Here is a 24,568-nt window from a genome sequence, read left to right on the forward strand (position 1 = left end):
TGTAGGTTAATTGGCTTGGTATAAATGTAAATTGTCCCTAGTGTGTGTAGGGTAGTGTTAATGTGCGGGATTGCTGGTCGGCACGGACACGGTGGATCGAAGGACCTGTTTCCGTGCTGTATCTCTAAACTAAACTAAACTAAACTAAACTAAATTCCCCAGCTGAAGATTTTAATTATTGTTTGTATAATCCCTTGAGGATTATATGTAAACAGCTCCATGGATAAATTATGTTTCTCTTATGTGGGCTGGACCATGGTGAACATTTTCCAAACTGCTGACATAACTCTGCATATAACTTTCTTTACCGCTGCTGAAGGGAAGGTGTCAATTAATTTACATATTTTGTTAATTCCATTCCATGCCTTTATTTGCTCTCTTGGGTTTCAAGTGCTTTCAAGTGTTTCAATCATTGTTACAGTTTAATTTTTGCCTTGTAATTATTTCCCATTTCTTGCCAATGTACCAGAACACATTGGCCAGAGGCAGAGCTAGTTATGGAGTGTGAGTTTTCTGCTAAAATTTTGCTGGCCCTCTTTCCTGATGTTACATTGATTGAATTTTAATAGCAGTGGGGACAAGCTAACAAAACTCATTCTGGTTAAATAGAGGGTTGGCACAGTGGCGCAGCAATAGAATGGCACAGCGGTAGAGTCACTGCCTTACAGCAGCAGAGACTCAGGTTATATCCTGATCATCGGTGCTGTCTGTATGGAGTTTGTACATTTTTCCTGTGACCATATGGGTTTTCGCCATGTGCTCCGGATACCTCTCCCACTCCAAACACATACAGGTTTATAGATCAATTGATTTTGGTATCATTATACTGTAAATTGTCTCTAGTGTGTCGGCTTATGTGTTGGCAAATCCACATTTGCAAGCTTTTGGGGGCAACTACCAATTGAAGATGTACTATCCCAGCTACAAACCACCATGGGATTTTTCCTAATGGGATCAACCCAACTTTCTCAGCATGAACATTGTGGGCCGAAATACCTTCTCCTTGTGCTGTACTATTCTATGCTCATGCATTTGTCATTTAGCTCTTCATGCCAAACGCATCACAGGTTAGTTCACCAAAAAATGGCAGCGTCCAATTTCTAGCATAAATATTTCTTCAAAATTTAAGAGAAAACAACTTTTGTAATTTTCTTTTAAGGGCCGGATGGTGGCGCAGCGGTAGAGTTGCTGCCTTACAGCGCTGGCAGCACCAGAGACACAGGTTCGATCCCGAATAGGGGTGCTGTCTGTACGGAGTTTGTACGTTCTCCCCATGACCTGCATGGGTTTTCTCCGAGATCTTCAGTTTCCTCCCACACTCCAAAGACGTACAGGTTTGTAGGTTAATTGACTTGGTATGAATGTAAATTGCTCCTAGTGTGTGCAGAGTAGTGTTAGTGTGCGATGATCGCTGGTTGGCATGGACTCGATGGGCTGAAGGGCCTGTTTCCGTACTCTAAACTAAACTAAACTAAATTCCCCAGCAGAAGATTTTGGTAATTGTTTGTCTTATTCGCTTTATTAATAAAAATGCTACATACTGTAGATAAATGCAGCTTTGTTTAAAATGAAGGGGCTGTGTTGGATCTAAAGTCTAGAAGCTCAGTACGACTACAATCTTCCCTGGGGCAGAGGCAGGGTCAGAATCTTTTTTTACAGGATGAAACAAAATCAAATAGCAGAGGGCATAGCTTTAAGGTGAGAGGGGTAAAATTTACAGGAGATGTGAGGGGCAAGTTGTCTTAGACAGAAGGTGAAGAGTGCCTGGTACATCATAAGTGTAGGAAGGAACTGCAGATGCTGGTTTAAGCCGAAGATAGGCACAAAAAGCTGGAGTAACTCAATGGGGCAGGCAGTATGTCTGGAGAGAATGAATGGGTGACTTTTTGGGTCAGACAAAGGGTCTCAACCCGAAACCCATTCATTCTCTCCAGAGATGCTGCCTGTTATTCTAGCTTTTTGTATCTATTTATAAGTTCATGGGTGATAGGAGCAGAATTAGGTCATTCGGTCCATCAAGTCTACTCCGCCATTCAATTGTGGCCCCGCACATTTCCCCTACCTTTCCCTCTCAATCCCATTCTCCTGCCTTCTCCCCATAAACCCTGACACCCTACACGCGCTGCTGAAGGTGATGGTTGAAGCAGATATGTTAGTGACATGGAGGGATATGAGTGATGTGCAGGTAGATAAGTGATGGTCTTGGCATTATGTTCTCAGGGCTGCTGTAACGGCACCTGCGGAAGCCTCAATAGGCCCGACCATGGGTGAACAGGGGATAGAACTGGACGTTGCTGCCTTCCCTTACAGTGGGAACTATTGTGGGGGAATGTTTTTATGTTAATTGTTAAATTATTTAATGTTGTGTCTTATTTTTATTGGTGTGCTGCAAATGGCAAGTCAAATTTCACTACACCAATTGGTGTATGTGATAATAAATGTCCTTTGTATCCTTTGTATGTTCGGCACAGACATTGTGAGCCGGAGGGCCTGTTCTTGCACTGTACTGTTGGATATTATATGTTCTAAGTTCAGATGCACTGTAAAATGTTGTCACATGCACTGCAGCTAATGTTATTGTCCTCTGGTGCCACCAGAGTCCCATCAGCTCAATCCAGTCTATTAACTCTTCTGAAAATATACCTAACATAATCACTATTCTCAGCAATTTGTTTTATTCATAATTCCACAGTTGGTTCATAAAAGCAAATGGAGCAGAAATTTCAGAAACCACCCAACTGTTGTCATGAGTGAATGTTCAAACGTGAGTAGAACTGCGCCTTCCAAAGATGGACTGAACCTTATCCGTCTTTAGCTATTCATCATAACCGTCATACGTGTGCCTTTAACACTTCAGATCACTGTTTAATGCCAAGATTAACAAACTTTTGAGTACAGTAATGTAAGTAATTTGTTAACGATGCACATAAAAAAACAGTTACCCCTGCAGCTTCTCACATAGGCAAGCCCACTGCCTTAAACCAGTCGAGCGATGAAGGCGTAAGGAAAAATGAAACAAGAGAAACGACACCAACGACATATCAATTGCATCACATCTTATATTATTTGCTCGGGCCCTGGTGACTTCCTTTGCATAATGTCTGAATAATTTCAGGATTCCTAAAGCATTGTTTTTCGAATCAGTATTCAATTATGCCTATCTTTACTTAACCTTGCAACCTTCAAAGCATTAACTAACGGTACAATCATCCAGCTTTTTTCCTCAAAGCCATCTGTAATAATCATTAGAAGTAATGAGAGGAGTGAGCAACTTGACCCTTGGTGTTATTCTATCATTAAATGAGACCGGGGCTCAACATTTACCTTGAATCCACATTCCTGTCCAATCTCCATACCCATCACTCCTCCTGCCACCCAATTGATTACACCATTGTCAGAACGAGAAGGGTTTTATATTTTTATTAAGATCATGTATTTGTGTTGTACTGTGTATCACTCATTAGTGGACAGTATTTAGTGAGGACAATGCTGAACTCTCCGTAGTACATCACTAGACGTCAACAGTGTATAAGGCACAGATTTACGTTTAAAAGTCCAATTAACAAACCAAGCTCCAGGAACAATCAGTGATACCAGTTATTTATTGATTTTTGCCTTGAAAAGCTTAATTGGTGTGCAGCCATTGTCTTCTAAATTCCAAAGATTCTGAAATGAAGACATTTATCTTCACTTCAATCCTAAATAGCCATTCTTTATTCTGAGATTTAGGATACTTAGTTTCAGAACACAGCCAAAATTTACATTCTCTTTTACTGTCTCCCTTTTACTGTCAGCATTACATTATTTACAGAATAATGAAAGGCATAGATAGAGTGGATGTGGAAAGGATGTTTCCACTGGTGGGAGAATCGAGGACCAGAGGTCTTAGCCTCAGAATTAAAGGGCGCTTTTTTACAAAGGAGGTGAGGAGGGATTTATTTAGTCTGAGGGGAGTTAATCTGTGGAACTCATTGCCACAGAGGGCTGTGGAGGCCAAGTCAGTGGATATTTTTAAGGCAGAGATAGACACATTCTTGATTAGAAAGGGTGTCAATGGATATGGGGAGAAGGCAGGAAAATGGGATTAGGATGCAGAGATCACCCATGATTGAATAGCGGAGTGGACGCTATGGGCCGAATGGCCTAATTCTACTCCAAAAAACTTGTGAACTTGTGAACATTTTGAGGAGTGTTGATATGTTTCCAAAAATTAGGAGTCTTTCTTCTCGACATTAGGAATCTCCACCCAGAAATCAGTTTGGTGAATCTGCCTTACCTGTCTCTGAATACCATCTAATTCTGCTCCCATGACTTTTGTTTAGTTTAGTTTAGTATAGGGATACAGCGCGGAAACGAGCCCTTCGGCCAACCGAGTTCGCGCCGACCAGCGATCCTCGTACACCAGCACTATCCTACACACTAGGGACAATTTACAACCTTTAGCAAAGCCAATTAACCTACAAACTTGTCAGTCTTTGGAATGTGGGACAAAACCGAAGAAATCCCATGTGATCACAGGGAGAACGTACCAACTTCATACAGATAATACCCGTAGTCAGGGTCGAACCAAGGTCTCTGGCGCAATAATAATAATAATAATAATAATAATAATAATAATAATAATAATAATAATAATAATAATAATAATAATGCATTTTATTTATGGGCGCCTTTCAGAACAATCAAGGACACTTTACAGTTAAAACCAGCAAATTACAAATATATAAATAAAATGAAACAAAAAAAACATATCCATGAATTTGATAGAAACTGAAATTATGTGGGATAGGCCAATCTGAATAGGTGAGTTTTGAGGGAGGTTTTAAAGGTGGGGAGAGACTCTCTGGTACGGATGGATGGTGGGAGAGAGTTCCAGAGGCGAGGGACAGAACGGCTGAAGGCTCTGAACCCCATCGTGGACCGGCGGACAGATGGAGTGGAGAGCAGGGAGGAAGAAGAACAGAGAGTTTGGGATGGAGTGTAAGGCTGGAGGAGTTCAGAGACCTTTGGAGGAGCGAGATTGTGGAGGTCTTTGAAAGTGAGGAGGAGAATCTTAAAATCAATGCGATATTGGACAGGGAGCCAGTGCAGTTGTTTGAGGATGGGAGTGATGTGTTCGGTGGATGGGGTTCTGGTGATAATGCGGGCAGCTGAGTTCTGGACCAATTGGAGTTTATGGATGGACTTGTGGGGTAAACCAGAGATGAAAGAGTTACAATAATCAATACGGGAGGTGACGAGGGCGTGGATGAGAGTAGCAGTGCTGTTAGGTGTGAGTGCTGGCTCGAAGGGGCAAATGGCCTACTCCTGCTCCTATTTTCTATGTTTCTATGAAAACACCTGGTTGAGAACTGCCATTCACAAAGAGCTTCATCAGTAAGGCCAGTATCAGTAATTATCTGCCAAATTTAACGATGCTGCCAGTTAGACTGCTCCTCATTTCAACGGCATCAAACTGCGTTTTTCTTTATGTTGAAGCATTTTTCTCTTCCTGATTGTTTACACAGTTGCTGTTTTGCTAAAAAATAAATGTGCCTCCGCAATGAACCATCATGGGGCTGAGAAGTAATTATTTTTCCTTTGATTTAGACGTTGACATGTCGGAAAGTATATTCCCTGGACGAAAACAAGAAGGCTATCAGTGACTGTGGCACATAATGACAGTGGTGGAGCTGATTCAATTATTTCCTGAGACCCAACCAAATACAAACTTAAATAAAACTATTTCAATTGTAGACAGAAAAATCATTCCTCGCCCATGATAAAACAAAAAATGACTCTCCTTCCAGCGAATTATTTCACACATATGAGGAAGAACAAAGGTTATTATGGAATATCTTACATTACTGTATAAATAAAGCCTCAAAAATGAGAACTCGATAAGATAAACACAGGCTTTGAACAAAGAAATGAGAGAGTAGTGATCATTATTTAATAAGATTTAAGATATTGACAGATCTAGATGGTGAAAAGATCAAAGTGGTAGATAGAGAAACAGCTAACTATTAGGGAATTAGGATGAAACTATGGAAGATAAATCATAAAAGAAACCTATTGACAAAGGGTAGGACATCAATGGGAAATATTTATAGTCAAGGTGACTACACCTCGAGAAATTTTAGCAGTGAGAATAACTGAGATAAAAGGAAGATGCCATGCATAAATAAAACAGGTGAGATTAAAACTGCAGATAGGAAATGAATGAAATGTACAAAGAACAGGAAACATTGACTTTAAGATATAGATGCCCAAGTTAGGAAAGACATGGAAACAAAAAATGAAAAAAAGAAATGGTCATATATTTAATAAAAAGCAAGTAAATGATTAAGTATTTCGTTGGTGCATAATTACCAATGCGTATTAGAATGGGATAGGTCATGCAAAATAATATATATAGACAGGTCAGGATAGGTTCAGAGGATTATGGGTCAATCACAGGCAGATGGGACTATTGTAGATGGGGCATGCTGGTTGATGTGATCAAGTTGGGCCAATGGGCCTGTTTCCACACTGTGTGACTCAATTACTTTATATTAAGTGTCTAGGCATATTCAATTGTAGCTGTGGGCAGCAAAGTCAATAAAGGAACTGATAGCAGAAGCACTGCATGTGAATATAAACACCCAGGGAATCCACTGCAGGGGTTGAGAAAACGGCAAATATAATTCCTCTTTGAAACTAAACTAAAGGGCCTGTCCCACGAGCATGCAACCTACATGCGGCAAGCGCGACCGAACCGGAAGCGGGAGCCGCGCGGAGGTCGTGTGATCCCCATACAGGGCCGGTCCCACCAGCATGCGCCTGCATGCAGCGAGCGTAACCAAACTGGAAGCGGGGGCCGCGCGGAGTTCGAGTGAGTGACGTGCAGTTCGAGCGAAGTTTGCGCATGACGTACGCCGTCAAGACGCTGTGTATGGTGTTGAGACGTTGCGCATGCCCATCGAGGCGGTGCGCACGGCGTCGAGGTGGCTGCGGGCCGGCAGGCCGTTGCCGCGCGGAATTTTTGAACACGGTCAGTTTTTCGGAGCCCCGCGCAATGTCGGGACCAGCTCCGCACAACTCCATACGGCTCCGGCGATCGAAGTGGGACCGGCCCTGCGAGGCCGTATGGCTCAAGCGACCACGTTAGGTCACGCTTGCCGCATGGAGTCGCATGCTCGTGGGACAGGCCCTTAATCCACTAACCATAAAGCAAGTAGCCAAAGGTAAGTTTAATTTAGAGATACAGCATGGAAACAGGCCCTTCGGCCCACCGTGTTGGTACCGACCAGCGATCCCCATACATTAACTCTATCCTGCATAAACTAGGGACAATTTACACATACACCAAGCCATTTTTCCTGCATACCTGTACTTCTTTGGAGTGTGGGAGGAAACCGAAGATTTCGGAGAAAACCCACATGGTCACGGGGAGAATGTACAAACTCCGTACAGACAGCAGCTGTAGTCGGGATTGAACCCGGGTCTCCAGCGCTGCAAGAGCTGTAAGGCAGCAACTCTACCGCTGCGCCAGTGATAAGATATGTATTTAAGTGATTTATTACAGAAATGGATGTCTAGAAATTCATATTCTCCTAAATGGGAGTGCTAAACCAAGCATGCATGTCTTAGCAACGCCAGTTCAGGCAAGTTCACACAAAGGGTGGTGGGTGTATGGAACAAGCTGCCAGAGGAGGTAGTTGAGGCAGGGACTATCCCAACATTTAAGAAACAGTTAGACAGGTACATGGATAGGACAGATTTTGGAGGGATATAAACCAAATGCGGGCAGGTGGGACTAGTGTAGTTGGGACATGGTCTAGTGTGGGCAAGTTGGGCCGAAGTCAGTGAACAAACAATCCAATAGTGCAGCTCCTTGACCAATGAACAATAAGGATTGAGTAAAAAACCCAGAAGAAATGCTTGTGAAAGAGTGAATCATAGTTACCTCAATGAGGAAAACAAACAAGATAAAAATGGAAGAAAACTATTTTCCATCCATCTCCCCCCTACTCCAATCAGTCTAAAGGGGGATCTTGCATATCATCAATCTATGTTTGCATCACGTCCTGGTTCAGCAACTTGAATGCCCAGGAGCAAAGTAGACAGCAAAAAGTTGTGAACACTGCCAGTCCATCACCGGCTCGGACCTCCCCACCATCAAAGGGAATCACTGCCTCAAAAAGACAGTCAGCATCATCAGAGACCCACACCACCGCACACTAATTTCACCCCTGCCATCGGGAAGATGGTACAGGAGCCTGAATACTGTACCTTCCAGGTTCAGGAATAGCTACTTCCCTACAGCCATTTGGCTATTAAACACTACAACCTCAAATAAGCTCTGAACAACATAAACTATTATTATTATTATTGCACTATTATTGGTTATTTTTTGTGTATGTATGTGCGCGCCCGTGTGTGTATAGATCTACAGTCTGTCTGTCCCTTCATTTTTTGTGTTTTAATAATATGTGTTAAATGTATGTGTTAAAGAGGAAAAAGATTGGACTTTATAGCCTTCCAGCACAGTGAGGAATGTGGGGGATTCACTATGGTGGATATTTATGTTAACTTTTATGTAGTTGTGTGTCTTGGTGCTTTTTTTTCTTGCTTTTTTCGTGTGGTTGTATGGTAATTCGCATATTACTTTACCTTAATTGGTACGTGACAATAAAATACCTTTGAAACCTTTGGACATTTTGTTCTCTTCTTTATTATATTGTTTACAGTGTACTATGTTCCACGTAAGTTGCTAAACATACTTGGCTGATAAATCACGATTATGATTATGATTATGATATTCTGTTATGCTGCTGCAAGTAAGAATTTCATTGCTCTAATTGGGACCTATGACAATAAAACATTCTTGACTCTTGACGATTGACAGAGCTGACCTGCTGAGACACAAACACTGCATGTTGTATTTTACTCAATGTATTTTAAATTATGTGGGCCAATGGGTGGATTTGTGTGCTGTATGATATGGAAGCTGTCGGGACAGAAGACACTGCCAGTCTGAGTGGCGGACACGTCTGCTATTTAAAACGTGGCACTGAAGCAAAGCCGAACAGACGAATATCACGCAGAGCCGTGGTAGTCGGGACTCCATCATGAGAGGATACAGACAGGGATTTCTGCAGCAACAGGCGGGATTCAAGGATGGTGTGTTGCCTCCCTGGTGCCAGGATCCAGGATGTCACGGACCAATTGCAGGACACCCTCAAGGGAGAAGGTGAGCAGCCAGAAGTGGTAGAGCATGTCAGCAGAACTGACGTTGGGAAGAAGAGGAAAGAGATTCTGCAGCGTGACTTTAGAGAGCTCGGAAGAAGGCTGAAAAGCAGGACCTCCAGGGTGGTTATCTCCGGTTTGCTTCCAGTTCCTCATGCTGGTGAGGGCAGGAACAGGGAGATTGATACAAATACATCGATAGATGCTCCTGAACACATCATCAGTGATGTAACCTGGGGTCATTGGGTGTTTCGGGTCTTTCAACATCAGACACCCTCACCCAGGCGACCCAGCCGTGGTTGATCAGACCACGACGTGTTCAGGTGGCATTCGCTCCTCCCCATGGACCTCCTCTCCTGATCCAGAGCCATCTCGAGGCCTTCTCCGCTGCCTCTGTGGTGTTCTTGATGGCCCTTCTCCTTGCCACTCCGTTGATGCCCAGTGCACTCAAGGCTTTGTAGAGCGATTGCCCTGCAAAACCTCTGCAGCCAACCTCGATGGGCATACACCTTGCCTTCCAGCCCTGCTTGCGGCAGTCTATGACCAGTTCTTCATATTTGGCCATCTTCCTCTCATGGGCCTCCTCCAGACGGTCCTCCCACGGCACTGTCAGTTCCAACAAGACGATGTTTTTGGTCGCCTCTGAGACCAGGAGGATATCTGGCCTTAGGGTGGTCGTGGCAATGTGCTGTGGGAACTTCAGCTGTTTCACCAGGTCTATGGAAAGCTGCCAGTCCTGCGCAGTCGCCAGGATTCCTGATGTATTCCTGGCTGCTGTGGTTCTTGGCAGCTGCACTCCGGCCTTCACGAAGGTGATCATCTGGGTGGTGGGGCGTTCTCGTCTGCAGCTGCTGATTCCCATGCTGATGGCTTCTGCAATGGGTTTGAGAACCTGGTCATGACGCCATGTGTACCGGCCCTGCCCAAGAGCCTTTGGGCAACAGCTCAGGATGTGTTCCAACGTCCCCTTGCCTGAGCATTGCGGGCAATCTGGAGATTCCGCTTTTCCCCAGATGAAGAGGTTCGATAGGCAAGACATCATACACTGCCTGGACCAGGAACTTGATGCGCTGTGGTTCAGCCTGCCAGAGCTCAGTCCATGTGACTTTTCGGTCCATGGCCTGCTCCCACCTTGTCCAGGCTCCCTGCTGCCTCAATCCAACTGCTCTGGTACACCTCTCCTCCTCCACCACTACCCTCACTTCCTCCTGGACCAGCCTGCGCCTCTCCTTCCCCTTGGCCTTGTGAAACTGGGGAGATGGGAAGATTCCCAGGCCAGCTCTTCCCCGAGTCACTGCTCCCACCAGGACTCTGTGGCGTATCCGGGACTCTGCTTGCAGCACGGCTTTGCCGGCTCTCCACTTCCTCCCAGTTTTCACCTCCACCCCTGCTTGAGCCACCTTGGGGTCGCTGGAGTCCCTGTACATCATCACCTCTCTTGCCCGAGTCACCTTGAACTCCTCCTCCAGGGACTTCAGGGGCAGCTGGAGCTTGGTGTTATTTCCGTAAAGGGCGATGCTGCTAAGGCTCCTGGGCAGTTCCAGCCACCTTCTGAGAAAACTGCTGACTTTCCTCTCCAATCTCTCTACGATGGATATTGGGAATTCGTAGACAAGCAGTGGCCAGAGTATCCTTGGCAGGATACCATGCTGATAAATCCATGCCTTGAACTTGTCGGTAAGCCCCGACCGGTCCACTGCTCTCAACCAGCTCTCCAGCTCCTGACAGGTTGCCTGGACAGATGCTGTATCCTTCAGGCTGCTGTTAAACATCTTGCCAACACTCTTCACTGGCCTTTCGGAGACAGTTGGGATTGGTGTCCCTTCGATGCTGAAGCGGAACCTTTCCATGACTTTGCCCTTCTTCAGCACCAGTGACCTCCAATCAGTTTCTCCAACCCCTGCAGGATCCACCTGCCTCCTGGCACTGACTCAGTGGTGACAGTCAGGTCATCCATGAAGGCTCTGATTCGTGGTTGGCGCATTCCTGACTTGGTCCGAGGGCCCCGCACTCTGACTCAGTAGACTTGACGATCATGTTCATCGCCAAGGCAAAAAGGATCACAGAGAAGGTACAGCCTGTGATGATCCCAACCTCCAGTCTGTGCCACTCTGATGTTACTGACCCTGATGAGACTCTCATGCTGAACTGGTTGTAATAGTCCAGGATGAGATCTGCCACTTGGCCCGGCACATGATGCTTGGCCATGACTGTCTGGATCAGCTTGTGCGGGATGGAGCCGTAGGCGTTGGCCAGGTCAAGCCAGAGCACTGTCAGGTCACCCTTGTTCTCCCTGGCTTCTCTGATGAGCTGGGTCACCACTCCCGTGTGCTCTAGACACCCCGGCACTCCAGATAAGCCTCCCCTTTGCACTGAGCTGTCGTTGTAACCATTGCTGGAGAGGAAGTTGGTCAGCCGCCTCGCCACTATGCTGAAGAAAATCTTGCCTTCAACACTTAGCAAGGAGATGATTCTGAACTGATCGATCTTCTTGGAATCTTCCTCCTTTGGGATCCAGTCTCCTTCAGCGAATCGCCACAGATAGTGGATCTGAATGTATGGCTAAGGAGCTGGTGCAGAGGGCAGGGATTTTGATTCTTAGACCATTGACATCTGTTTTGGGGTACGGGTGAATTGTACACAAGGGACGAGTTGCACCTTAAGAGAGTATAGGAAAAGTTAAGAAAGGCATCAGAACTAACGGGACTGAAAAATCACGAAGTAAGAGGAGAGTATGACCAAATGAAATAGGAATCGATGTGAAAGGTGAGGTTCTTTAGAAAGATTCTTTAGGTATGTTAAGAGAAAAAGATTAGTAAAGATAAATGTACGTCCCTTGAAGGCAGAAAGAGATGAAATTATTATTGGGAACAAGGAAATAGCAGAAGAGTTGAACAGGCACTTTGGTTATGTCTTCACTAAGTAAGACACAAACAATCTCCCAAATGTACTAGAGCAGGGGTGGGGGACCTTTTCATGTTGGAATGCCGCATTAAGTTAGCTGTAATCAAATAAGGCCGCATCCAAGAAACTTCAATTAGATATACTTCAAAATGTACATTATTTTGTAAAAATCTAACAACTATGTACTAACTTCAAGAAAATGAAAACATTTTGTTAATTCTAAAGTTAACTAACCTTTTAATGACTTTGTGGTGACTGCCTTTTGTGGGAAAGCATTTGAATATTTGGTTGCAACATGGAGGTACACAGTTTCGTGGGTATCCGTCATTTGTGACCTTAAGGGAGTCTTGATTTGGGTTAGGTAGGACAATGTAGATTGGCAGCAATAAGTGGTTGAAAAGCAAAAAAGCATTTTTCATGCATGTTGCCGAAGACGTGGGTATTCTATTGCATTTTTCCATATTTAAATAGGATCTTTCTTAGTGTCAAATAAGGACTTTAAAATGTCATCTTCTGAGAGCTCAATCAATTCCATCTGTAGTTCTTTAGGAGCCTTAGAGACATCAACTAGGTGAGGTTAAAATGTTAATTTGAGTGTGATGTCATGATTCTCAAAGTCAGTGAACCTTTCATTGTATTCTTTAATTAATAAGTCTATAACAGCTGTGTATTCTTCAAATGATTCGCATGAATCCTCCTGCTCATTAATGACCTTCGCTAACTGGGGAAAATGTTCATCTGAAATTTCATTTTGAAGAAGAGTTTTGAAAAAAGATAGCTTTTTATTTGAAATGCTTGGATTTTTTGCCACATATCATATATAGACTTAGTTTTACCTTGCAAAGAAACATTCAAGTAATGTTGCTTTGACATGTTATCACATAGAAATGCACTATTTCTATAGAGATCTTCTTTAAATAATTCACATTGCAGATTTGTTCTTCATGAAATTTAACTATCTGTTCTCACAAAGATAAAAACTTTGCTAACACCTGTTCCTGCGATAGCCAACGCACTTTACAATGATATGGCAAATCCACACTGAATGTCTCATCTTCCAATTTTAGCATATTACGAAACTGCCAATGCCGTGTTGCATTTGCACAAATATAGTTAACACTACTTATAACTTGTTCCAAAGTGTCACTTAAAATAGTAGATTTACTAATGTTTTAATTGTGGCCGTCAGTCGGGGAGGATTATTTTGTTGAATCTTCTTTTACTCTTTGGTATTTTAAATAGGTTCATTTTAAGATTAAAATTAAAATAATAAAAGATGAACCAACACACATTAATAAAAATAAAAGGATTTGTCCTACAAAATTTGGATTCGTTCAAAAGGCCGCTCTTAATGGCCCAGAAGTCCGCATGCGGCCTTAAGGTCGCAGGTTCCCCACCCCTAGAGGACAGAGGATCTAGGGAGACAGGGGAACTGAAAGAAATTTGCATTAGGCGAGAAATAGTATTAGGTAGATTGATGGGACTGAAGGCTGTTAATCCCCAGGGCCTGATGGTCTGCATCCCAGGGTACTCAAGGAGGTGGCTCTAGAAATCGTGGATGCATTGGTGATCATTTTCCAATATTCTATTGATTCAGGATCAGCTCCTGGGGATTGGAAGGTAGCTAATGTTATCCCACTTTTCAAGAAAGGAGCGAGATAGAAAATGGGGAATTATAGACCAGTTAGTCTGACATCGGTGGTGGGGAAAATGCTGGAGTCATTTATTAAAGAAGTAATAACGGCACATTTGTATAGCAGTTAAAGGATTGGTCCAAGTCAGCATGGATTTAATTCCTGCTTAACTGATCTTCTGGAAATTCTTGAGGATGTGACAAGTAAAATGGATGAAGGAGAGCCAGTGAATGTAGTGTATCTGGACTTTCAGAAAGCCTTTGATAAGGCCGCACACAGGAGATTAGTGGGCAAAATTAGAGCACATGACATTGAGGGTAGGGCATTGACGTAGATAGAGAATTGTTTGGCAGACAGGAAACAAAGAGTAGGAATAAACGCGTTCCTGTCAGAATGCCAGGCAGTGGCGAGTGGAGTGCCGCAAGGCTCGGTGCTGGGGCCGCAACTATTTACAATATATATTGATGATTTATATGATGGAATTAAAAGTAACACTAGCAAATTTGCAGATTACACAAAGTTGGGTGCCAGTGTGAACTGCGAAGAGGATGCTAGGAGGTTGCAGGGTGACTACGACAGGTTGAGTGAGTGGGCAGATGCATGGCAGATGCAGTATAATGTAGATACATATGAGGTTATCCACTTTGGCGTCAAGAAAAAGGGGGCAGATTATTATATCAATGGTGTCAGATTCGGAAAAAGGGAAGTGCAACGAGACCTGGGTGTCCTTGTACACCAGTCACTGAAAGTAAACATGTAGGTACAGCAGGCAGTGAAGAAATCTAATGGCATTTTGGCCTTTGTAACGAGAGGATTTGAGTATAGGAGTAAAGAGGTCCTTCTGCAGTGGTACAGGGAGCTGGTAAGACCACATCTGGGCTATTGTGTGCAGTTTTGGTCTTCCAATTTGAGGAAAGACATCCTTGCTATTGAGGCAGGTTCACGGGATTAATCCCCGGGAAGGCGGAACTGTCAAATGAGGAAAGATTGGAAAGACCGGGCTTGTATTCACTGTAAGTTAGAAGGATGAGAGGAGATGTTATGGAAACATATAAAATTATAAAAGGACTGAACAAGTTAGATGCAGGAAAATAACCATATAACCATATAACAATTACAGCACGGAAACAGGCCATCTCGACCCCTCTAGTCCGTGCCGAACACATAATCTCCCCTAGTCCCATATACCTGCGCTCAGACCATAACCCTCCATTCCTTTCCCATCCATATAACTATCCAATTTATTTTTAAATGATAAAAACGAACCTGCCTCCACCACCTTCACTGGAAGCTCATTCCACACAGCTACCACTCTCTGAGTAAAGAAGTTCCCCCTCATGTTACCCCTAAACTTCAGTCCCTTAATTCTCAAGTCATGTCCCCTTGTTTGAATCTTCCCTACTCTCAGTGGGAAAAGCTTTTCCACGTCAACTCTGTTAATTGTTCCCAATGTTGTGGGAATCCAGAACAAGGGGCCACAGTCCAAAAATAAAGGGGAGGCCATTTAAAACTGATATGAGAAAAAACGTTTTCACCCAGAGAGTTGTAAATTTGTGGAATTATCTGCCACAGAAGGCAGTAGAGGCCAAATCACAGGATGAATTTAAAAGAGAGTTAGATAGAGCTCTCGGGGCTAGCTGAATCAAGGAATATGGGGAGAAGGGTTACTGATTGTGGATGATCAGCCATCATCACAATGAATGGTGGTGCAGGCTCGAAGGGCCAAGTGGCCTCCTCTTGCACCTATATGTTTGTATATTCATGTTCAACATTCCAGATTCTGCATTTGCTTGTTTCTCTATGTTAGTGCTCCACTGGAAAAACTTCACGCTTTACCCCTCTATTGTTTCGCTGAACACCTTTGCTCAGGCCTATGTAATCTCCCGATGACTAAACACTTTAACTCCCCCTCCCATTCCCATACTGATCCTTCTGTCCTTAGCCTCCTCCACTATTATAGAGTGAGGCTAAACACAAATTGGGGGAACTGCACCTCATATTTCACTTGGGCAGCTTGCAACCCCACCGTATGAATAATGATTTTGTTACCCTCAAGTAACCCGTTGCTTTCCCCCTCTCCCTGTCCCTCCCCCACCCGAGTTCACCCACTCGTTTCACTGTCCTCCCGATTAAATTTACTGTTCATATGCCCCGTTATCACCTTCCCCTCAGCCAACAATGAACCGTTCTACATTTATTTGATCATCGCCTGCTTTGATCTGTCATTTTTAAACCTTACATACTCTATGTACCCTTCCATATCTCCAATTATCCTCTCCCCTGGCTCTCACTTTTGTATCCATCCCACTGAATTTCACCTCCTCTCTCCAACGAGAGTTCTTTGAGCCAACCTCTCGCTGCTCGTCCATTGTCATTCATGCTGACCTCCTGTTCTTTGACCATGTTTTGTGCGTTACATTCCTCTTCCTCCTTAACTTACACCCTTTTGTCTTTTTTGGAAAAAAAATCTCTAGCCTTTGTCCACCAATCGGCCTTTCAAAAATCCCTCTCATCCATATCCACCTATCACTCCAAGGCTTTGTCTTGCCCCCACCCTATTTCCCAGCTTTTTGCCCCCTCCCACAAGCAGCCTGAATAAGGGTCCCGATCGACCCGAAACTTCTTCTATCTGCCTCTAGCCAAGATGCTGCCCAACCTGCTGAGCTTCTCCAGCACCGTGTGTTTTGTTCGTGATGGAAGAAAAGCCTGGATTTGAAACAAAGATTGAACAAAGAGAGGGAGCAAGAGAGGCATAAGAAAAACAATCACATTTTAAAATTCTTCGACAACATGCGTGCCACATGCAGGCATGAGAGTAAACAGTTGAAGTTCTTCTCTTTCTGTGCCAGAGTTGTTGATTGGCATTGCATGACCAATTAACATGTCATTAGGAAGCTAATTATGCTGTTAAATTCCAACCCTTCCTTTCTGTGGCAAAATTAATAGGCAATTATTATGCAAATCCAGCATTCTTTACGAACACCAGGGAGGCTAAGGGCATGATGCCATTTGTGGGAACCAAACAGCACTGCAATATAAACTGCACAGCTGATGCTGGATGTTTGAAATAAATAGCACGTCTTTTCTATCCACGGACCTGCTCTCGAGTTTTTCGAATTAATAACTGTAAGCATCTTAAAGTCAAAATTGTTTTTTTTTTCCATTAGGATTGTTGCAATAAAGTTGTCCACTCAAAACAGCAGCAGATTTGATTTAACTGCCAACATATCGCCTATTGTACAATAACGGCCTTTCTACGGTTCACGTGGGAAATAAGTTCACTTTCATAGGCTTTGTAACCTCACAATTGATCATTCACCAATTAAACACACCCTGCAGAGTTGACTAAACTGTTTTCGCTCATGCAGAGACTAAAAGCTGGTACAAAGCTTTGGAGTAAAATAATGTACATTTAGCTATACTACCAGATGAACCCTGTGTTTTTAGCCCGAGGCTCTGAAACACTAAAATGAGCTGCTGCTGTAATAGACACCTCAAAAACTGGGAACCTGGAGTAACAGATATCGGGTGGCGTCGAAACAAGGAATTGCAGTTGTGTAGAAAGGCACTGCAGATGCTGGTCTATACCGACGATATACACAAAGTGCTGGAGAAAGTAATAGCAGATGTCGGTACGTACCCAAGAAGGGTCCCGACCAAAAACCTCACCCATCCTTTTTCTCCAGAGATGCTGCCTGACCCGCTGAGTTACTCCAGCACTTTGTGCCTATCTAAGGAACTACAGATACTGGTTTACAAAATAAAAGATACAAACTTTTTTATAAGGGGTGGCACGGTGGCGCAGTGGTGGAGTTCCTGCCTTACAACGCCAGAGACTCGGGTTCGATCCTGACTCTGGGTGCTGTCTATACGGAGTTTGTGCGTTCTCTCTGTGAACGCGTGGGTTTTCTCTGGGTGCTCCGGTTTCACCCCACGCACCAAAGACATGCAGGTTTGCAGGTTAATTGGCTTCGGTAAAATTGTAAATTTTCCCTAGTGTGTGTAGGATAGTGCTCGTGTATGAGGATCGATGGTCACGCGGACTCGGTGGGCCGAAGGGCCAGTCTCAATACTGTATCTCTAAACTAAACTGCTGGTGTAACTTAGCGAGTCAGGCATCATCCCGGAAGAACATGAACAGCTGAAGTTTTGGGTCGAGACCCTTCAAGAGATAACTGGCTCCAGTAAATCATTATAATTGTGGAAATTGATCCAACATTTTGATTGCACTGTAAATGTGCTGAAGAACCTGGGTCTGTTCGAATGAGGGTAGACACAAAATGCTGGAGTAACTGGAGGAATGGGTGACGTTTTGGGTTGAGACTTTTCTTCTTGTCTGAAAAAGGGTCTCGACCGGAAACGTCAACCAATCTTTCTCTCCAGAGATGCTGCATGTCCCACTGAGTTACTCCAGCATTTTCGAAGTATCTATCTTCGGTTTAAACCAGCTTTTGTAGTTCCTTCCTACACAATATTGCAGAGACGGTGGCTCTGTGAAGCATGAATCTGTCAGTGACTCTCAGGGAAAAGACGGCAAAGTCTGCCTCGCCACTGGTGTCTGCCTGTCAGTTGTCCAGACTGCCGTCCTTCATGTCCAAAATCCAGTCACCAAAGCGCAATGCTGCAAACTGCCCTCCTCATGATAATACAGATAATACCTGTATAATCTGTAGATAATAGATAATACCAGCTAATACCAGATAATACCTTCTCTGATATAAGCAGTATTCCCATGGATCTGCAGCTTGGTAAGTTAATTGGCGATTGATACTAGTAGGTGGGTGAGAGCTAGAATGCTGCCTGGATTAATCATAATCATAATCATACTTTATTAGCCAAGTAAGTTTTTCAACATACGAGGAATTTTAGTTGCCATACAGTCATACCAATAAAAAGTAACAGAACACACAAAATACATTTTAACATAAACATCCACCACAGTGACTCCTCCACATTCCTCTTTGTCATCCAGCGGTCGGGGACCTCTAAACGTCTGTTGACGGGACGATCTTACACCCGTAGCTGGCGACAGGCCTCCTCGTCGGGGTGATCAAGCTTCAGCATTGGGGGGAATGTCAGCTCCCCCGCAACGGGCGATCTGACCCCGGGTCGGGGCTTGTTGTACGTCGTGCGGCCTTTGGAGCTCCCAACATCGGTCTCTACCTGAGACTGCGAGCTCCTCGATAGGGAAATCTCCAGGCAAGGGATTGGCTCCGATAGTAAGTGCACGCCCCCGCATTGGTGCTCAAAGTCAGTCCCGAGCAAGGCTGCCAGCACCATGATGTTAGGCAGCAGAGCGACCGGAGATACGATCCGGAAAACAATTGCATCTCCGGCAAGGTAAGAGATTGAAAAAAAGTTTCCCCCGACCCCCTCCCTCACCCCCACATAAAACAAATCAGAGAACATTAACACCTGATAGAAGTATATAAAATTATGAGAGGCACAGATTGGGTGAGAAGTCAGAAACTTTCTCTCAGACTAAAAAGGACATTGCTTTCAGGTGAGAGGAGCAAAATTTAAAGGACACGTGCAGAGCAAGTTTTTTTACAGAGAGAGTGGCGGATGATTGCCCAAAAAGGCACTCTTCAAGCATTGCCTGAGTTGTTGTTTGTGGACTCAGTTTAGTTTAATTTTGTTGAGAGATACAGCGCTGAAACAGGCTCTTCAGCCCACTGAGTCCGTGACGACCAGCAATCCCCGCATACTAGCACTGTCAAACACATGAAGGACAATTTAGAATTTTTAATGAAACCAAATTAACTTACAAACCTGTACGCCTTTGGAAGATGGGAGGAAACGGGACCACGTACAGTCTCCACGAGAATGACGTATAAACTCCATATGGAAACCCCCCAAGTCATGATCAAACCCGGGTCTCCGGTGCTGTAAGGCAGCAACTCTACCGCTGCACCACCGTGCCACCCCAAAAAAGTTAATCGAAAAAAGTTGAAAACAGCTTTGTAGCAGAGTGGGCTAAGTGTTCGGCTGGCAACCGGAAGGTAGCCGGTTCGAATCCCGCTTGGAGTGCATACTGTCGTTGTGTCCTTGGGCAAGACACTTCACCCACCTTTGCCTGTGTGTGAATGTGTGTGAATGTGTGTGAGTGATTGGTGGTGGTCGGAGGGGCCGTAGGCGCAGATTGGCAGCCACGCTTCCGTCAGTCTGCCCCAGGGCAGCTGTGGCTACAGAAGTAGCTTACCACCACCGAGTGTGACTGAGGAGTGAATGAATAATGCGATGTAAAGCGCCTTGAGTATTAGAAAGGCGCTATATAAATCCCATCCATTATTATTATTATTATAGAGTTACGCCAAATGAGTGTAACCCCGATAAAATCTCATTATATTTACAAATAATTGAAGATCCCCTTAAACAGTTCATGTGGAAAGCAGTTGCTATTTGTGTAAACCTTGTGCAAGATTCATACCATGACATAATACCATTACATTGCTGATTACACCCATGCAGTTGTCAATTTCAACATTGCACATGAATTGGAATCATCAGCTGTTTCCTTAAAATACGTACAGTGTTTGGCAGCAATATATTCAACTTTGCCAGTGGGCAGCCACGGTGGTGCAACGGTAGAGTTGCTGCCTTATGCCCCTGTCCTACTTAGGAAACCTGAACGGAAACCTCTGGTGACTCTGGCGCCCCACCCAAGGTTTTAGTCAGTCTCCATACCTGCTTCCACTACCTGCAACCTCCGGCAACCACCTGCAACCTCCGGGAACCGCACGGAAACCTTGGGTGGGGCGCAGTCACCAGTGGTTTCCGTTCACGTTTCCTAAGTGGGACAGGGGCATTACTGCGCTTGCAGCGCCGGAGACCCGGATTCGATGCCGACTGTGGGTGCTGTCTGTAAGGAGTTTGTACATTCTTCCCTTAACCGCATGGGTTTTCTCCGAGATCTTCGGTTTCCCCCCACACTCCAAAGAATAAATCGGCTTGGTGTAAATGTAAAATTGTCCCTAGTGTGTGTAGGATAGTGTTAATGTGTGGGGATCACTGGCTGATGAGGACTCGGTGGGGTGAAGGGCCTGTTTCCATGCTGTAGCTCTAAACTAAAGTAAACTAAGCTAGATGGGCCTCGTGCAATGTTATAATTGCTATTGACAATCAAAGAACATTCTGAATAAACAGTCACATGACGCACTGGAATCAAAAAGCCACTTGATGCATCTCCCGGTTTAGTTTAGTTTCGAGATACAGCGCAGAAACAGGACCTTCGGCCCAACGAGTCCGCACTTACCAGCGATCTCCGCACATAACACTACCCTATACGTATTAGGGACAATTTACACTTATTACAAGCCAAACCTGTACGTCTTTGGAGTGTGGGAGTAAACGAAAGGTCTCGGGGAAAACCCATGCAGTCACGGGGAGAACGTACAGACTCCGTTCAGACAGCACCCGTAGTCGGGATCGAACCCGGGTCTCACCTCTTCAAGCGCTGTAAGGCAGCAACTCTACCGTTGCGCCACCGTGCTGCCCGGTTCAGGCCACTGATTGTAACTGGAACATTTTCTGCTGTAAGTGCCACATATATTATAAAAACAACCATTTGACAACCCACCGTCCTGTATGGTATGGCTGCCCAGCCTGCAGCTGTCCGTTTTTTCTCTCTTTTTTTTATTTTTAGTTAGTTGAGTTTTTTGTTCTGGCGTTCTAGCCTTTTTTATGTGGGAGGGGAGGGGGAAGGGGGAAACTGCTTTTCTAAGGTCCCTACCTGGTCGGAGAGGCAGCTTTTCTCCGGGCTGCACCGTCGACCCGTCCTCGCGGCCTACCAGCGGGCGCCGTTTCCTGTCGGGGACCGCCCAGAACCTCGGCTTCGGCAGCGGCACAGCACTGGAGCGCTATCGCGGAGCGGGCGATGCCCTACCCGGGTCGCCATGCTGGAACTCCAGTGAGCTGAGACCGCAGATAAAAACATCACGGAGCTGCGGGTCTGAGGAGCAGCCAGCTGCGGGAGGCGGCGCTGACTTTAACTTCAGGAACCTGGGATCTCTCAGCGAGATCACCAGTTGTGGAGCTCCTTCCGGCGCGGTCTTGTTGGCTTCGGAAGCCGCGGTCTCCGGTAAGGGAAGCGGCCGTTCCAGGTATCCCAAGCCGCTGAGATGATTCTCCCGATGCCGGAGCACCATCACCCGGCGAGAACGGCCTGGAACATCGGACCTCCATGGAGGCAACTGTGGAGGCCTCAATAGGCCCAACTATGGGTGAACTGGGGATGGGGACTGGACTTTGTGCCTTCCCTCATAATGGGAACCATTGTGGGGGGATGTTCTTTATGTTTAAATCTCTTATTAATGTTATGTCTGTATTCTGTCTGCATTTCACTACACCTAGGTGTATGTGACCAATAAAATAACCTTTGAACCTTTGAACCTCACCTGCATCCACCTATCACTTGCCAGACCTTGTAATGCTCCCTCCTCTCTTTTTCAGCATTCTCCCACCCTACCACAGTCACTGTGAAGAAGGGTCCTGACCCGAAATGTTTTCTGTCCATTCACTCCACAGATGTTGCCTTACTCATTGAATCCCTTCAGCACTTTTTATTTTGCTCAAGATTCCAGCATTTGCAATTCCTTGGGTCTCCATTTAACATTGATGATTAAAGGGCCTGTCCCACTTTCACGACCTAATTCACGATCTTTTTTACTCATGGACATTTTTCATCAGGCTAGAAAAATGCCCCGACCTAATTGATGCCACGAGTACCTACGACTAGCATCACGACCTACCTACGACCTCCTACGACCTCGTGACGACCATGCTGCGAGTATGAGTCAAGGGCAAACACGGCAGAGGTCGTGAATTAGGTCGTGAAAGTGAGACAGGCCCTTAACTCTGCAGTACTTTAACCACTGAGGTTGGTTAGGTGGTTTTCAAGCTATAGCACATTGACATAGAAGAAAGAACAGCCCACCACCCACCATCACTTTCAGTCCAAAGTAGGGTTCCAACCTGAAACTTCACCTATTATTTTCCCTAGAGATGCTGCCTGATCCACTGAGTTACTCCATCTTTTTGTGTCTGTCAAAGATCAGCACAGTGCAGGAAAAAAACCCATCAGCAAATGATGCCTGTGCCAACAATGATGCCAAATTAAACAAACTCCTTCTGCCTGAATATGGTCTTTATTCCTCCCTTCTCTGTCTGTTTATATGTCTGTCTAAATGCTTCTGAAACATTATTATCATATCTATTTCCACCATCTCTTCTAGAAGTGCATTCCAGATCCTACCTCGACTAAAAAAAACCTTTCCATGCACATTTTAGTTTAGTTGAGATTAGAGATACAGCGCGGAAACAAGCCCTTTGGACCGCCGAGTCCGCACCGACCAGCGATCCCCGCACACTAGCTCCATCCTACACAATCGGGACAATTTACCATTTTAACAAGCCAATTAGCCTATAAACCTGTACAACTTTGAAGTGTGTGAGGTAACAAAAGCACCCGGAGAGAACCCGCGCAGGTCACGGGGAGAACATACAAACTCTGTACAGCATCCGTAGTCAGGATCGAACCTGTGTCTCTGAAGCTGTAAGGCATCAACTCTACCACTGTAAGGCAACAACATTTTCCCATCTAACGTTATCCTCTTTGCTGTTTGATATTTCCACCCTGGGAATAAAGGACTGACTATCTACTCTATCTATTATAACTTCCATCAGGGAAGAAATACTGTAACACAACCAGCATTGAAAGGAATGTAGACAATATCTGCTGTCAATGTAAATTGATGACACATGCACACTTTCAAATGCTAGCTCCAGGAGAACTCAAATCACATTGTATGTATTATGCAGGAACAATGAGGAGGCAATAAAACCCTGTTTAATACTCTGAAATTATGGAAGGAAATATCTCCAAACGCTTCACAAATTTGCAGACTGTGACTCAATTTATATTAGCAGATACAGTACCATGGGTCAGATGCAAGCACAATACTGCAAGCAATTGCAGAAAATCCCTTCATCTATGACATGGATGCGCATATCCTTGAGATTTATATTCCTTATATTATAGGTATGGGAAAAATATGCTGTTCTGGTTATGCATTGTGGTATAGCTGCTTCTTTCCCCCAATAATTAATTTATGTCAGTCTCTGGATATTATTTAATAGATTTTATTTTCCTCTTTCATAACCATTCGCACTCTGTCTGCCCTAATGCTGCTTCATTCATTTCTATTTATTATTTCTGCCATTCTCCATTTAAATCTCTGGTTTTGTTTTACACTGTGCGGTTCTTTTCTATTGTCCACCTCATAGAGTCATAGAGTCATACAGTGTCGACACAGGCCCTTCAGCCCAACTTGTCCACATCAGTCAACAATGTCCCAGCTACACTAGTCCCACCTGCCTGCATTTGATCCATATCCCTCCAAACCTGTCCTATCCATGTACGTCTAACTGCTTCTTAAATGTTGGGATAGTCCCCGCCTCAACTACTTCTTCTGGCAGCTTGTTCCATACACCCACCACCCTTTGTGTGAAAAAGTTACCCCTCAGATTCTTATTAAATCTTTCCCCCTTCACCCTAAACCTGTGTCCTCTGGTCCTCGATTCACCTACTCTGGGCAAAAGATTCTGTGTATCTATCTGATCTATTCCTCTCATGATCGTATACACCTCTCAAAGATCACCCCTCATCCTCCTGCGCTCCAAGGAATAGAGTCACAGCCTACTCGACCTCTGCCTATAGCCCAGACCCTCTAGTCCCAGCAACATCCTCATCAATGTTCTCCGCACCCTTTCCAGCTCCACTGTATTCAATGCGAGGATACCAAGGAAAATGGGATTTGATG

This window comes from Amblyraja radiata, chromosome 3, assembly GCF_010909765.2.
Source record: "Amblyraja radiata isolate CabotCenter1 chromosome 3, sAmbRad1.1.pri, whole genome shotgun sequence".
In the NCBI taxonomy this organism is placed as follows: Eukaryota; Metazoa; Chordata; class Chondrichthyes; order Rajiformes; family Rajidae; genus Amblyraja; species Amblyraja radiata.